Below are 12332 nucleotides of genomic sequence, written 5' to 3'. Positions count from 1 at the left end.
AATGAAGGTGACATCGCTCTGAAGTTCCAACATGCTTGCTTTGTGACTGGCCTTATGGGCTCTCAGAATGCAAGACAAAAATGCTACTTAAAGAGGAGCTGTCCTCTCTCCTGACATGTCTATTTTATTAAATACTTGTATTCTCCTTGTAATTACAATTCTGGAACACATTTCTTTAGAATTTTGCATTGGGCCATTCCTCTGTTATCCCTCCTAGAAATTTGTGAATAGCAGAGTAACGGCACAATTAAGAAAAGCTTCCCCCAGTATTGTAATTACAAGGGGAATAAAAGTAGGTACTAAAACAGACCTGTCAGGAGAGGTGACAGCTCCTCTTTAACAGTAAGGGCTTGTCCTCTCGTAGCGGAGTTGCTGCATATTTTCCGTTCGGAATTGCGGACAGAAAATACTCAGCAGAATACAATAGCAGCAAAGTGGGTGAGATTCAACAAATCTCATCCACACGCTGTGTACAATTTCTGACCACAAATTGACCTGTGGTGCGTATTTTTTGTACTGCAGCCAATTCCTGCTGCGGAAAGTGGACTGAATTGCTGCGTTTTTCAGAGGAGATTCCTCCATCTATACATGTGGACAAGCCCTAATATGTTAGACGGAAACTGTGTATTACGGCTGTGATATTTGGCCAGTAGCCCATGACATTTATTGTTGACTCCCCGTCCCTGGCTTGTTCCAATGTGACGTCATGAAGAGATATATTATTAGTGCACATAAGTGGACATCTAAAATATATCTGTCATAAACAACTGAATCAATGACCAATCAGCAGAAAGAAACACCAACAGTAAATATAAATCATACAAAACTGCTGAAATGTAACCCCTTATCATGGTGTGAGTTGCTATTGTACGAAGATCTATTGTACAAGATATCTACCACAATCGGAATGATTTTCCCATGGAAATCATTCCCATGATTTCAAATTGAGATGGATTGCTGCATATGTGTTTTCTGTCACTAATTAAAAAATATGCTGATTAAAGTGTTTAATGTAGTCAGTAATACATAAATAAACACACAAAATGATTAAACATCCCAAAATCATATCATCAATCATGCAGTTTACATATAGCAGACAAGTACTGTCTTATAAAATGTTCCATTAATTCCATACATTTGGATATTGTCCTGCCCTGTCTTGTAACTCAGAAGGACACTGAATGTACAGGTTATACATGAGTCACCAGCATTACTCCCTTCTCAGTCCCCAGTATGGCTGCCCTTTCCTCAGTCTCCAGTATTGCTATCCTTTCCTCAGTCCGCAGCATGGGGACCCTTTCCTCAGTTTCTAGCATGGTTGCCCACTCTTCAGTCTCCGGCATAGTTGCCGTATCCTCAGTCCCCAGCATGGCTGCTCTCTTCTCAGTCCCCAGCATGGCTGCTCTCTACTCAGTCCCCAGCATGGCTGCTCTCTTCTCAGTCCCCAGCAAATGTGTTTTCTGTCACTAATTAAAGTCTATGCTGGTTAAAGATTGCTGCATATGTGTTTTCTGTGACTAATTAAAAAATATGCTGGTTAAAGTGTTTAATGTAGTCAGTAATAAATGAATAAACACCAAATTATTAAACATCCCAAAATCATATCATCAATCATGCAGTTTAGATATAGCAGACAGTACTGTCTTGTAAAATGTTCCATTAATTCCATACATTTGGATATTGTCCTGCCCTGTCTTGTAACTCATGTGTAACATGTACATTCAGTGTCCTTCTGAGTCCCCAGCATGGCTCCCTTCTCCTCAGTCCCCAGCATGGCTCCCTTCTCCTCAGTCCCCAGCATGGCTCCCTTCTCCTCAGTCCCCAGCATGCTCCCGTCTCCTCAGTCCCCAGCATGGCTCCCTTCTCCTCAGTCCCCAGCATGGCTCCCTTCTCCTCAGTCCCCAGCATGGCTCCCTTCTCAGTCCCCAGCATGACTCCCTTTTCCTCAGTCCCCAGCATGGCTCCCCTCTCCTCAGTCCCTAGCATGGCTCCCCTCTCCTCAGTCCCCAGCATGGCTCCCTTCTCCTCAGTCTCCAGCATGGCTCCCGTCTCCTCAGTCTCCAGCATGGCTCCCGTCTCCTCAGTCTCCAGCATGGCTCCCGTCTCCTCAGTCTCCAGCATGGCTCCCGTCTCCTCAGTCTCCAGCATGGCTCCCGTCTCCTCAGTCTCCAGCATGGCTCCCGTCTCCTCAGTCTCCAGCATGGCTCCCGTCTCCTCAGTCTCCAGCATGGCTCCCGTCTCCTCTGTCTCCAGCATGGCTCCCGTCTCCTCAGTCCCCAGCATGGCTCCAGTCTCCTCAGTCCCCAGCATGGCTCCCGTCTCCTCAGTCCCCAGCATGGCTCCCGTCTCCTCAGTCCCCAGCATGGCTCCCGTCTCCTCAGTCCCCAGCATGGCTCCCGTCTCCTCAGTCCCCAGCATGGCTCCCGTCTCCTCAGTCCCCAGCATGGCTCCCGTCTCCTCAGTCCCCAGCATGGCTCCCGTCTCCTCAGTCCCCAGCATGGCTCCCGTCTCCTCAGTCCCCAGCATGGCTCCCTTCTCCTCAGTCCCCAGCATGGCTCCCTTCTCCTCAGTCCCCAGCATGGCTCCCTTCTCCTCAGTCCCCAGCATGACTCCCTTTTCCTCAGTCCCCAGCATGGCTCCCCTCTCCTCAGTCCCCAGCATGGCTCCCTTCTCCTCAGTCCCTAGCATGGCTCCCCTCTCCTCAGTCCCCAGCATGGCTCCCTTCTCCTCAGTCCCCAGCATGGCTCCCGTCTCCTCAGTCTCCAGCATGGCTCCCGTCTCCTCAGTCTCCAGCATGGCTCCCGTCTCCTCAGTCTCCAGCATGGCTCCCGTCTCCTCAGTCTCCAGCATGGCTCCCGTCTCCTCAGTCTCCAGCATGGCTCCCGTCTCCTCAGTCTCCAGCATGGCTCCCGTCTCCTCAGTCTCCAGCATGGCTCCCGTCTCCTCAGTCTCCAGCATGGGTCCCGTCTCCTCAGTCTCCAGCATGGCTCCCGTCTCCTCAGTCTCCAGCATGGCTCCCGTCTCCTCTGTCTTCAGCATGGCTCCCGTCTCCTCAGTCCCCAGCATGGCTTCCGTCTCCTCAGTCCCCAGCATGGCTTCCGTCTCCTCAGTCCCCAGCATGGCTCCCGTCTCCTCAGTCCCCAGCATGGCTCCCGTCTCCTCAGTCCCCAGCATGGCTCCCGTCTCCTCAGTCCCCAGCATGGCTCCCGTCTCCTCAGTCTCCAGCATGGCTCCCGTCTCCTCAGTCCCCAGCATGGCTCCCGTCTCCTCAGTCCCCAACATGGCTCCCGTCTCCTCAGTCCCCATCATGGCTGCCTTTTCCTCAGTCCCCATCATGGCTGCCTTTTCCTCAGTCCCCAGCATGGTTCCCGTCTCCTCAGTCCCCAGCATGGCTCCCGTCTCCTCAGTCCCCAGCATGGCTCCCGTCTCCTCAGTCCCCAGCATGGCTCCCGTCTCCTCAGTCCTCAGCATGGCTCCCGTCTCCTCAGTCTCCAGCATGGCTCCCATCTCCTCAGTCTCCAGCATGGCTCCCGTCTCCTCAGTCCCCAGCATGGCTCCCGTCTCCTCAGTCCCCAGCATGGCTCCCGTCTCCTCAGTCCCGAGCATGGCTCCCGTCTCCTCAGTCCCCAGCATGGCTCCCATCTCCTCAGCATGGCTCCCGTCTCCTCAGTCTCCAGCATGGCTCCCGTCTCCTCAGTCCCCAGCATGGCTCCCGTCTCCTCAGTCCCCAGCATGGCTCCCGTCTCCTCAGTCCCCAGCATGGCTCCCGTCTCCTCAGTCCCCAGCATGGCTCCTGTCTCCTCAGTCCCCAGCATGGCTCCCTTCTCCTCAGTCCCCAGCATGGCTCCCTTCTCCTCAGTCCCCAGCATGGCTCCCTTCTCCTCAGTCCCCAGCATGGCTGCCTTCTCCTCAGTCCACAGCATGGCTCCCGTCTCCTCAGTCTCCAGCATGGCTCCCGTCTCCTCAGTCCCCAGCATGGCTCCCGTCTCCTCAGTCCCCAGCATGGCTCCCGTCTCCTCAGTCCCCAGCATGGCTCCCGTCTCCTCAGTCCCCAGCATGGCTCCCTTCTCAGTCCCCAGCATGGCTCCCTTCTCCTCAGTCCCCAGCATGGCTGCCTTCTCAGTCCACAGCATGGCTCCCGTCTCCTCAGTCTCCAGCATGGCTCCCGTCTCCTCAGTCCCCAGCATGGCTCCCGTCTCCTCAGTCCCCAGCATGGCTCCCGTCTCCTCAGTCCCCAGCATGGCTCCCTTCTCCTCAGTCCCCAGCATGGCTGCCTTTTCCTCAGTCCCCAGCATGGTTCCCGTCTCCTCAGTCCCCAGCATGGCTCCCGTCTCCTCAGTCCCCAGCATGGCTCCCGTCTCCTCAGTCCCCAGCATGGCTCCCGTCTCCTCAGTCCTCAGCATGGCTCCCGTCTCCTCAGTCTCCAGCATGGCTCCCGTCTCCTCAGTCTCCAGCATGGCTCCCGTCTCCTCAGTCCCCAGCATGGCTCCCGTCTCCTCAGTCCCCAGCATGGCTCCCGTCTCCTCAGTCCCCAGCATGGCTCCCGTCTCCTCAGTCCCCAACATGGCTCCCTTCTCCTCAGTCCCCATCATGGCTGCCTTTTCCTCAGTCCCCATCATGGCTGCCTTTTCCTCAGTCCCCATCATGGCTGCCTTTTCCTCAGTCCCCATCATGGCTGCCTTTTCCTCAGTCCCCAGCATGGTTCCCGTCTCCTCAGTCCCCAGCATGGCTCCCGTCTCCTCAGTCCCCAGCATGGCTCCCGTCTCCTCAGTCCCCAGCATGGCTCCCGTCTCCTCAGTCCCCAGCATGGCTCCCGTCTCCTCAGTCCTCAGCATGGCTCCCGTCTCCTCAGTCTCCAGCATGGCTCCCGTCTCCTCAGTCCCCAGCATGGCTCCCTTCTCCTCAGTCCCCAGCATGGCTCCCTTCTCCTCAGTCCCCAGCATGGCTGCCTTCTCCTCAGGCCACAGCATGGCTCCCGTCTCCTCAGTCTCCAGCATGGCTCCCGTCTCCTCAGTCCCCAGCATGGCTCCCGTCTCCTCAGTCCCCAGCATGGCTCCCGTCTCCTCAGTCCCCAGCATGGCTCCCTTCTCCTCAGTCCCCATCATGGCTGCCTTTTCCTCAGTCCCCATCATGGCTGCCTTTTCCTCAGTCCCCAGCATGGTTCCCGTCTCCTCAGTCCCCAGCATGGCTCCCGTCTCTTCAGTCCCCAGCATGGCTCCCGTCTCCTCAGTCCCCAGCATGGCTCCCGTCTCCTCAGTCCTCAGCATGGCTCCCGTCTCCTCAGTCTCCAGCATGGCTCCCGTCTCCTCAGTCCCCAGCATGGCTCCCGTCTCCTCAGTCCCCAGCATGGCTCCCGTCTCCTCAGTCCCCAGCATGGCTCCCGTCTCCTCAGTCCCCAGCATGGCTCCCTTCTCCTCAGTCCCCATCATGGCTGCCTTTTCCTCAGTCCCCATCATGGCTGCCTTTTCCTCAGTCCCCAGCATGGCTCCCGTCTCCTCAATCCCCAGCATGGCTCCCGTCTCCTCAGTCTCCAGCATGGCTCCCGTCTCCTCAGTCCCCAGCATGGCTCCCATCTCCTCAGTCCCCAGCATGGCTCCCGTCTCCTCAGTCCTCAGCATGGCTCCCGTCTCCTCAGTCTCCAGCATGGCTCCCGTCTCCTCAGTCTCCAGCATGGCTCCCGTCTCCTCAGTCCCCAGCATGGCTCCCGTCTCCTCAGTCCCCAGCATGGCTCCAGTCTCCTCAGTCCCCAGCATGGCTCCCGTCTCCTCAGTCCCCAGCATGGCTCCCGTCTCCTCAGTACCCAGCATGGCTCCCGTCTCCTCAGTCCCCAGCATGGCTCCCGTCTCCTCAGTCCCCAGCATGGCTCCCCTCTTCTCAGTGCCCAGCATGGCTCCCCTCTTCTCAGTGCCCAGCATGGCTTTACTCTACTCAGTCACCAGCATAGCTCCCCTCTCCTTAGTCCCGATTATGGCTCCCCTCTACTCACTCACGATTATGGCTGCCCTGCCTTTAGTCCCGAGCATGGCTCCCCCTCTCTTCATTCCCCAGCATTACTGCCCTTTTCTTAGTCCTCAGCATAGCTCCCTTCTCAGTCACCAATATGACTCCCTCTCCTACGTCTTCAGCATGGCTCCCCTCAGTCACCTACATTTCTCCCCTCTCCTTAGTCCCCAGTATTGCACTTGTCACCTCAGTGGCGATCATGGTTCTCCTCTGCTCAGTCCCTAGCATGGATTTGCTCTCCTTAGTAGCCAGCTTGGCTCTCCTCAGTCCCCAGCATAGCTCCCCTCTCCTTAGTAGCCAGCTTGACTCCCCTCTCCTCAGTCCCTATTGTCTCCTCTCCTCAATAGCAAGGGGATGCATTGGTGCTAAGGAGGAGGAAACGAGAAGAGATTAAAGGCTCTCTTCCTCTGGCTCCCTCCTGCCCTCTACTAAACTTTGCTCCCCATGCTGCATTTTATGGGACACAGCAGCGTGGATGCAGTCTTCACAAAGGGGCTCCTAGCAAAAAAATCTGTATTTTTTGGTTAAAATGAGATCTTGTCTATTTAAAGAGGACCACTGTACATAGACAGTAATATAATTGAAAATCAGTCTCCGAAAAATCTGACCTCTTTGGGTGGTCTTCACAAAGAGCTGGTCTTCAGGGAAGGTTTGAATGTATATCAATAATAACTGTAACATACTCTAGTATCTTGTTTTGAACTACTTCTTCGTAATGTGTCTTCTTTCCACAATGTAAGTGAATGATTTTACTGAATTAAATAGCTAAAATCCTACTGTTGCCAATTGGAATGTGTCTGCAGCATCAAAGAATGTTGCATACGGATTCCCGAATTGCACATGGACTGGGAAGGGTCATACTGTGCACCCATGCTATCAAGCATGAGACAGAGAGGGGCAGGCTTAGTACAGCATCTTGTCCTCTGATTGTTTCCTTAGTCAGGTGTGCTCCAAACCCACCATAAAGCTACAGCATTGGGCAATCAGGCTATGTTCACACTGAGTTTTTTGACGCGGAAACCGCGCCGCAAAACTCGTCAAAAACGGCCCTAAAATGCCTCCCATTGATTACAATGGGAGGCGGGGGCGTTTTTCTCCCGCAAGCTGTAAAACCGCCTCGCGGGAGAAAGAAGGGACATGGCTTATCTTCGGGAGTTTACGCCTCTGACCTCCCATTGACATCAATGGGATGCAGAGAAAGCGTATTTAGCGGCGTTTTATACCCGCGGCGCTCAATGGCCGCGGGCGAAAAAAGCCCGCGAAAATCTGCGTGCAGGGAGAGGAAAATCTGCCTCAAACTTCCAAACTGAATTTTTGAGGCAGAAATTCCGCCTGCAAAAAACTCTGTGTGAACATAGCCTAAATATGATATTGTGTTGAGGACTAACAATATAATTTATATTGATATCCTAACATTTTAGTCAAACATGACAGTTTAAAGGACAAATAATAACATCACTTCATGAATGTCTATTATGATAAAATGAGTTTACACTTAAAATAATTAACATTGCTCAGCTAATTAACAATTGTATGGATTGGAGTTTTTTTAATATTAATCTGTGTATAATGCATAATGTAATACAGATTCTTATGTAAAAAAAAAAAGGTACAATAGCTTGAACACGTACCAGTTGTTTTCTTGTTAAAGTATGAAAACTTAAAGTAGATGTCCTAAATCTGAAAAAAAAAAAAACGAAAACACTCCAAGACCACAACGTGCAATCATGAAAGAGGTGAGAAAGAACTAAGGGTATGTTCACACGACAGCGTCCGTAACGGCTGAAATTACGGGGATGTTTCCGCCTGAAAACATCCCCGTAATTTCAGCCGTAACGGCATGTGCAGGCGCTTGAACGCCACGTCCATTACGGACGTAATTGGCGCTGCTATTCATTGGAGTCAATGAATAACGGCTCCAATTACGGCCAAAGAAGTGACAGGTCACTTCTTTGACGCGGGCGTCTATTTACGCGCCGGCATTTGACAGCGGCGCGTAAATATACGCCTCGTGTGAACAGACAAACGTCTGCCCATTGCTTTCAATGGGCAGATGTTTGTCAACGCTATTGAGGCGCTATTTTCGGACGTAATTCGGGGCAAAAACGCCCGAATTACGTCCGTAATTAGTGTGTGTGCATATACCCTCAGGGTAACAGTAAATGTCCTACTGAAGACTCTACAAACTGCAAAAACCTCTGTTCAAGTGTCCACTCTGAGAAAAACACCAAATAAGGGCTTATTCAGGCGAGCGTATTATACATCCGAGTGCTGTCCGCTAAAACAACAGACAGCACGCGTTCCCATGCAATTCATTGGGGCTGTTCACACGGCCATTGTTTTAACGGACCGTGTGAAGGGGCTGGGCTGTGAAAAAATAGGACATGTCCTATTTTTGTCCGTTTTCACGGATTCCTCAATAGACTCAAGTCTATGAGGGATCCGTGAAAACGGGTCCTGCACGGGTGCAACTCGGACGTTAAAAACTGCAGTTTTTCACGTCCGAGTTTACCCTCGTTTATCTGAATAAGCCCTTAAAATGGTGTTCATGGAAGGACACCATGAAGAAAGCCGCTGTTGTCCAAAAAAACATTGCTGGCCCGTCTCAAATTTGCCTGAAACAAACTGATTGGTCCACAATGCTTCTGGCTAAATGTTCGATAGACAGATGAGACAAAAGTGGAGCTTTTTAGCACAAATGCACAACGCTGTATTTGGAGGAAAAAGAACAGCGCAAACCAGCACCTCATTCCAACTGTGAAGCATGGTGGTCAGAGCATTATAGGGTTTGGGGCTGCCTCAGGATCCAGGTGCCTTAAAATCATTGAGGGAACAAAGAATTGAAAGCGGTATAAAAAATTTTTACAGGACAATGTAAGAGCTGCAGTCCATGACCTCAATCTGAAAAGACGTTGGCTGATGCAACAAGAAATTGACCCAAAGCACACAAGAAAATCCACTAAAGAACAGGAAATGTATGGTGGAGGATATTGCTGATAAAAAAGGATCTACAGGTTATTAAAGAGGCTCTGTCACCAGATTTTGCAACCCCTATCTGTTATTGCAGCAGATAGGCGCTGCAATGTAGATTACAGTAACGTTTTTATTTTAAAAAAAACGAGCATTTTTGGCCAAGTTATGACCATTTTCGTATTTATGCAAATGAAGCTTGCAAAAGTACAACTGGGCGTGTTGAAAAGTAAAAGTACAACTGGGCGTGTATTATGTGCGTACATCGGGGCGTGTTTACTACTTTTACTAGCTGGGCGTTCTGATGAGAAGTATCATCCACTTCTCTTCAGAACGCCCAGCTTCTGGCAGTGCAGATCTGTGACGTCACTCACAGGTCCTGCATCGTGTCGGCACCAGAGGCTACAGTTGATTCTGCAGCAGCATCAGCGTTTGCAGGTAAATCGATGTAGCTACTTACCTGCAAACGCTGATGCTGCTGCAGAATCAACTGTAGCCTCTGGTGCCGATGTGGCCGACACGATGCAGGATCTGTGAGTGACGTCACAGATCTGCACTGCCAGAAGCTGGGCGTTCTGAAGAGAAGTGGATGATACTTCTATACACAACGCCCAGCTAGTAAAAGTAGTAAACACGCCCCGATGTACGCACATAATACACGCCCAGTTGTACTTTTACTTTTCAACACGCCCAGTTGTACTTTTGCAAGCCTCATTTGCATAAATACGAAAATGGTCATAACTTGGCCAAAAATGCTCGTTTTTTAAAAATAAAAACGTTACTGTAATCTACATTGCAGCGCCTATCTGCTGCAATAGCAGATAGGGGTTGGAAAATCTGGTGACAGAGCCTCTTTAAGTTCAAGGGTTCACTTACTTTTTCTTCCTGCACCGTGGATGTTTACACAATGTGCTTAATAAAATACATGAATAGTACAACTGTTTGTGTGTTATTAGTTTAGTTAGATTGTGTTTGTCTACATTTGTGACTCATAAAAATCAGACCACATTTTATTAGTAATCAATGCAGAAATCCTGATGTTTCCAAAGAGTTAAATAGTATGTAAGGCGAAAAAAACCCCCATCAGTTCAATCTATTATCCTGCAATGTTGATCTATATGAAGGCAAACCCCCATGAGGCAAAAGTAAATTTTCGTAATTTTGGAGAAAAAATGTCTTCCTGACTCCAGTATGGCAATCAGAATAAAAACACGGATCAACAACCTATCTCTAGTAATGTAGTAAAAATAACTTGTAATATTATTGCACTCAAGAAAGACATCCAGGCCCCTTTTGAACTCTTTTAGTGAATTCACCATAACAACTTCCTCTGGCAGAGAATTCCACAGTCTTACTGCTCTTACAGTAAAGAATCCACTTCTATGTTTGTGTAGAAACCTACTTTCCTCTAGACATAGAGAGTGCCCTCTTGTTATAGTTACACTTCTGGGTATAAATGAGAGAGATCTATGTATTGACCTTTGATGTATTTACATGTAGTTACTAGGTCTCCCATCAGACATGTTTTACCTACATTAAATAACGCTAATAATGGTAATCTTTCTGGTTACTGTAATCCACCCATTCCATGTATTACTTTAGCAGCCTGTCTTTGAACCCGCTTAAGCTCTACTATGTCTTGTGCACTGGTGCACAAAACTGTACACAATGAGGCAAATTTATTATTTGTGTTGCGCCAAAATTCTAGCCTAAGTTGCACATTCTTTTTGGCACAAATCATTTTAGACAAATTTATCAAAGAAAATCGCCAAAAAGAACAGATGTTTGCAACTCACCAAACAAGCAGGCGTGACTTAGCGTAAAAAGGGCGTGTCTTAAGATATGCCAACATTTTGCCACAGAAAAAGTCGATCAAAATAAGCCAACCAAGAGGTAGTACAGTTATACAGAAGTCTAAAGGTGCACGAAATGTATCCAGCATTAATGACGACGAGTAATGTGGTGCATCTAGTCTAATTCTAAGCTGTCTGAATTTGAGACAGTGGCCCACATTCACTAATGCTGTCTAATAGTTAGACAGTGTAAACTTAGACCAGGTAATCATAAAATGCGCCTAATTTATCACAGTGGTGCATGCTGTATGATAATTTAGGCACATCGTCCATGACCTGTTAGATACTTTTCTTAATATCTCCTTTGATTTGGCTTATTTTTTGGTGCATTTGAAGCCACACGTCTTCCTAGTAAGTCAAGTCCCTTTCTCGCTAAGTCATGTCCCCTTTCCAAGACCCTTTAAAAAAGTGTTTAGTGAGGTGCAAGCATCAAAACTGCCGATTTGCACCAAACTGTGGCACATTTTTCCTCCCACCCTAGACCCGGGTAGTAAATCTGCCCCAATATTCCATGTGCAGTCTGACTAGTGATTTATATAGTAATAACACTATGCGCTCGCTATCATGAGGCGCATCCCCATGGTCTTATTTGCTTTGGCAGCAGCTGCCTGATGTCATGCTCTTCGCCGCCATGTACTTACCTGTCCCTGGCGTTCTGGTCCATGCTGCTCTCCTTCCTTTTCGGTGTCTGGCGGCCGCTCTCTCCGTCTGCTCCACGCTGGGTCCTAGTTAGTACGTGCTTACCCTTGGTTTCTTAAAGGGCCAGCGCGCGCCAAAAATTCTACTTCTCAGCTGTCCATGGTATAAAAGCCCTTCCCTCTCTGGACTTATTACCAGAGCAATTTGGTTCTCTAGTGTTTCTAGTTTATTCCTGCTATCTTGTTTCTGATTCCTATGTACCGACTTATGCCTGTTTTTGGCCATCTGTGCCTGCCCTGACCATTTGCTACATTTACCGTTACAAATCTCTGCTGCCCGACTTGACCATTTGCTACGTTAACTGTAATGAACCTCTGCAACCTGCCCTGACCTTATGCTCACCAGATCACTCGGCATCGGTTATGTCAGCCGTCGCCAAAAGAGACTAATCTGGGGGTAGCGATCTGGGGTTCCCCTGCAGCGAAGTCCACATCCCTGGGTTAATGAGTGAAGACTAGGGGTTCTCTTAGACTCCGCTCCCCGGAGTAGTCCCAAGTCAAATCCCTTGGTGACAAGCTGGGTTCACATCACCCCCTGCTGGCCCAATTACAGCCAATTCCTCGGGCTTCATGACACCCGAGACCTGGTTGTTACAGTTCAGTTTACTGTCAACTAATATTCCTAAGGCCCCATGCACAAATCTGTAGTTTTTAATCCACAATTATTGATCCGTAATTGCAGATAAAATACTGACACGTTAATTTCTATCGGCCATGGACACCTTCCCGTATATTTACGGGTGTGTGTCCGGGCTGTAGAAATAAGCTACAAAAAATAGGACATGTCCTATTTTTTGAATTTACGGAC

At 49.7% G+C, this 12332-nt stretch overlaps 1 long non-coding RNA gene across 1 annotated transcript in view; it reads left to right on the top strand.

The window, feature by feature from the left end:
- LOC142743271 (uncharacterized) overlaps positions 1–12332 on the top strand; it is a 165573-nt gene that overhangs the window by 121794 nt on the left and 31447 nt on the right. The window lies entirely within an intron of this gene.

This window comes from Rhinoderma darwinii, chromosome 2, assembly GCF_050947455.1.
Source record: "Rhinoderma darwinii isolate aRhiDar2 chromosome 2, aRhiDar2.hap1, whole genome shotgun sequence".
Taxonomy (NCBI): domain Eukaryota; kingdom Metazoa; phylum Chordata; class Amphibia; order Anura; family Rhinodermatidae; genus Rhinoderma; species Rhinoderma darwinii.
Note: the sequence above shows the minus strand (reverse complement) of the source record. Positions and strands in the feature narration are given on the sequence as shown.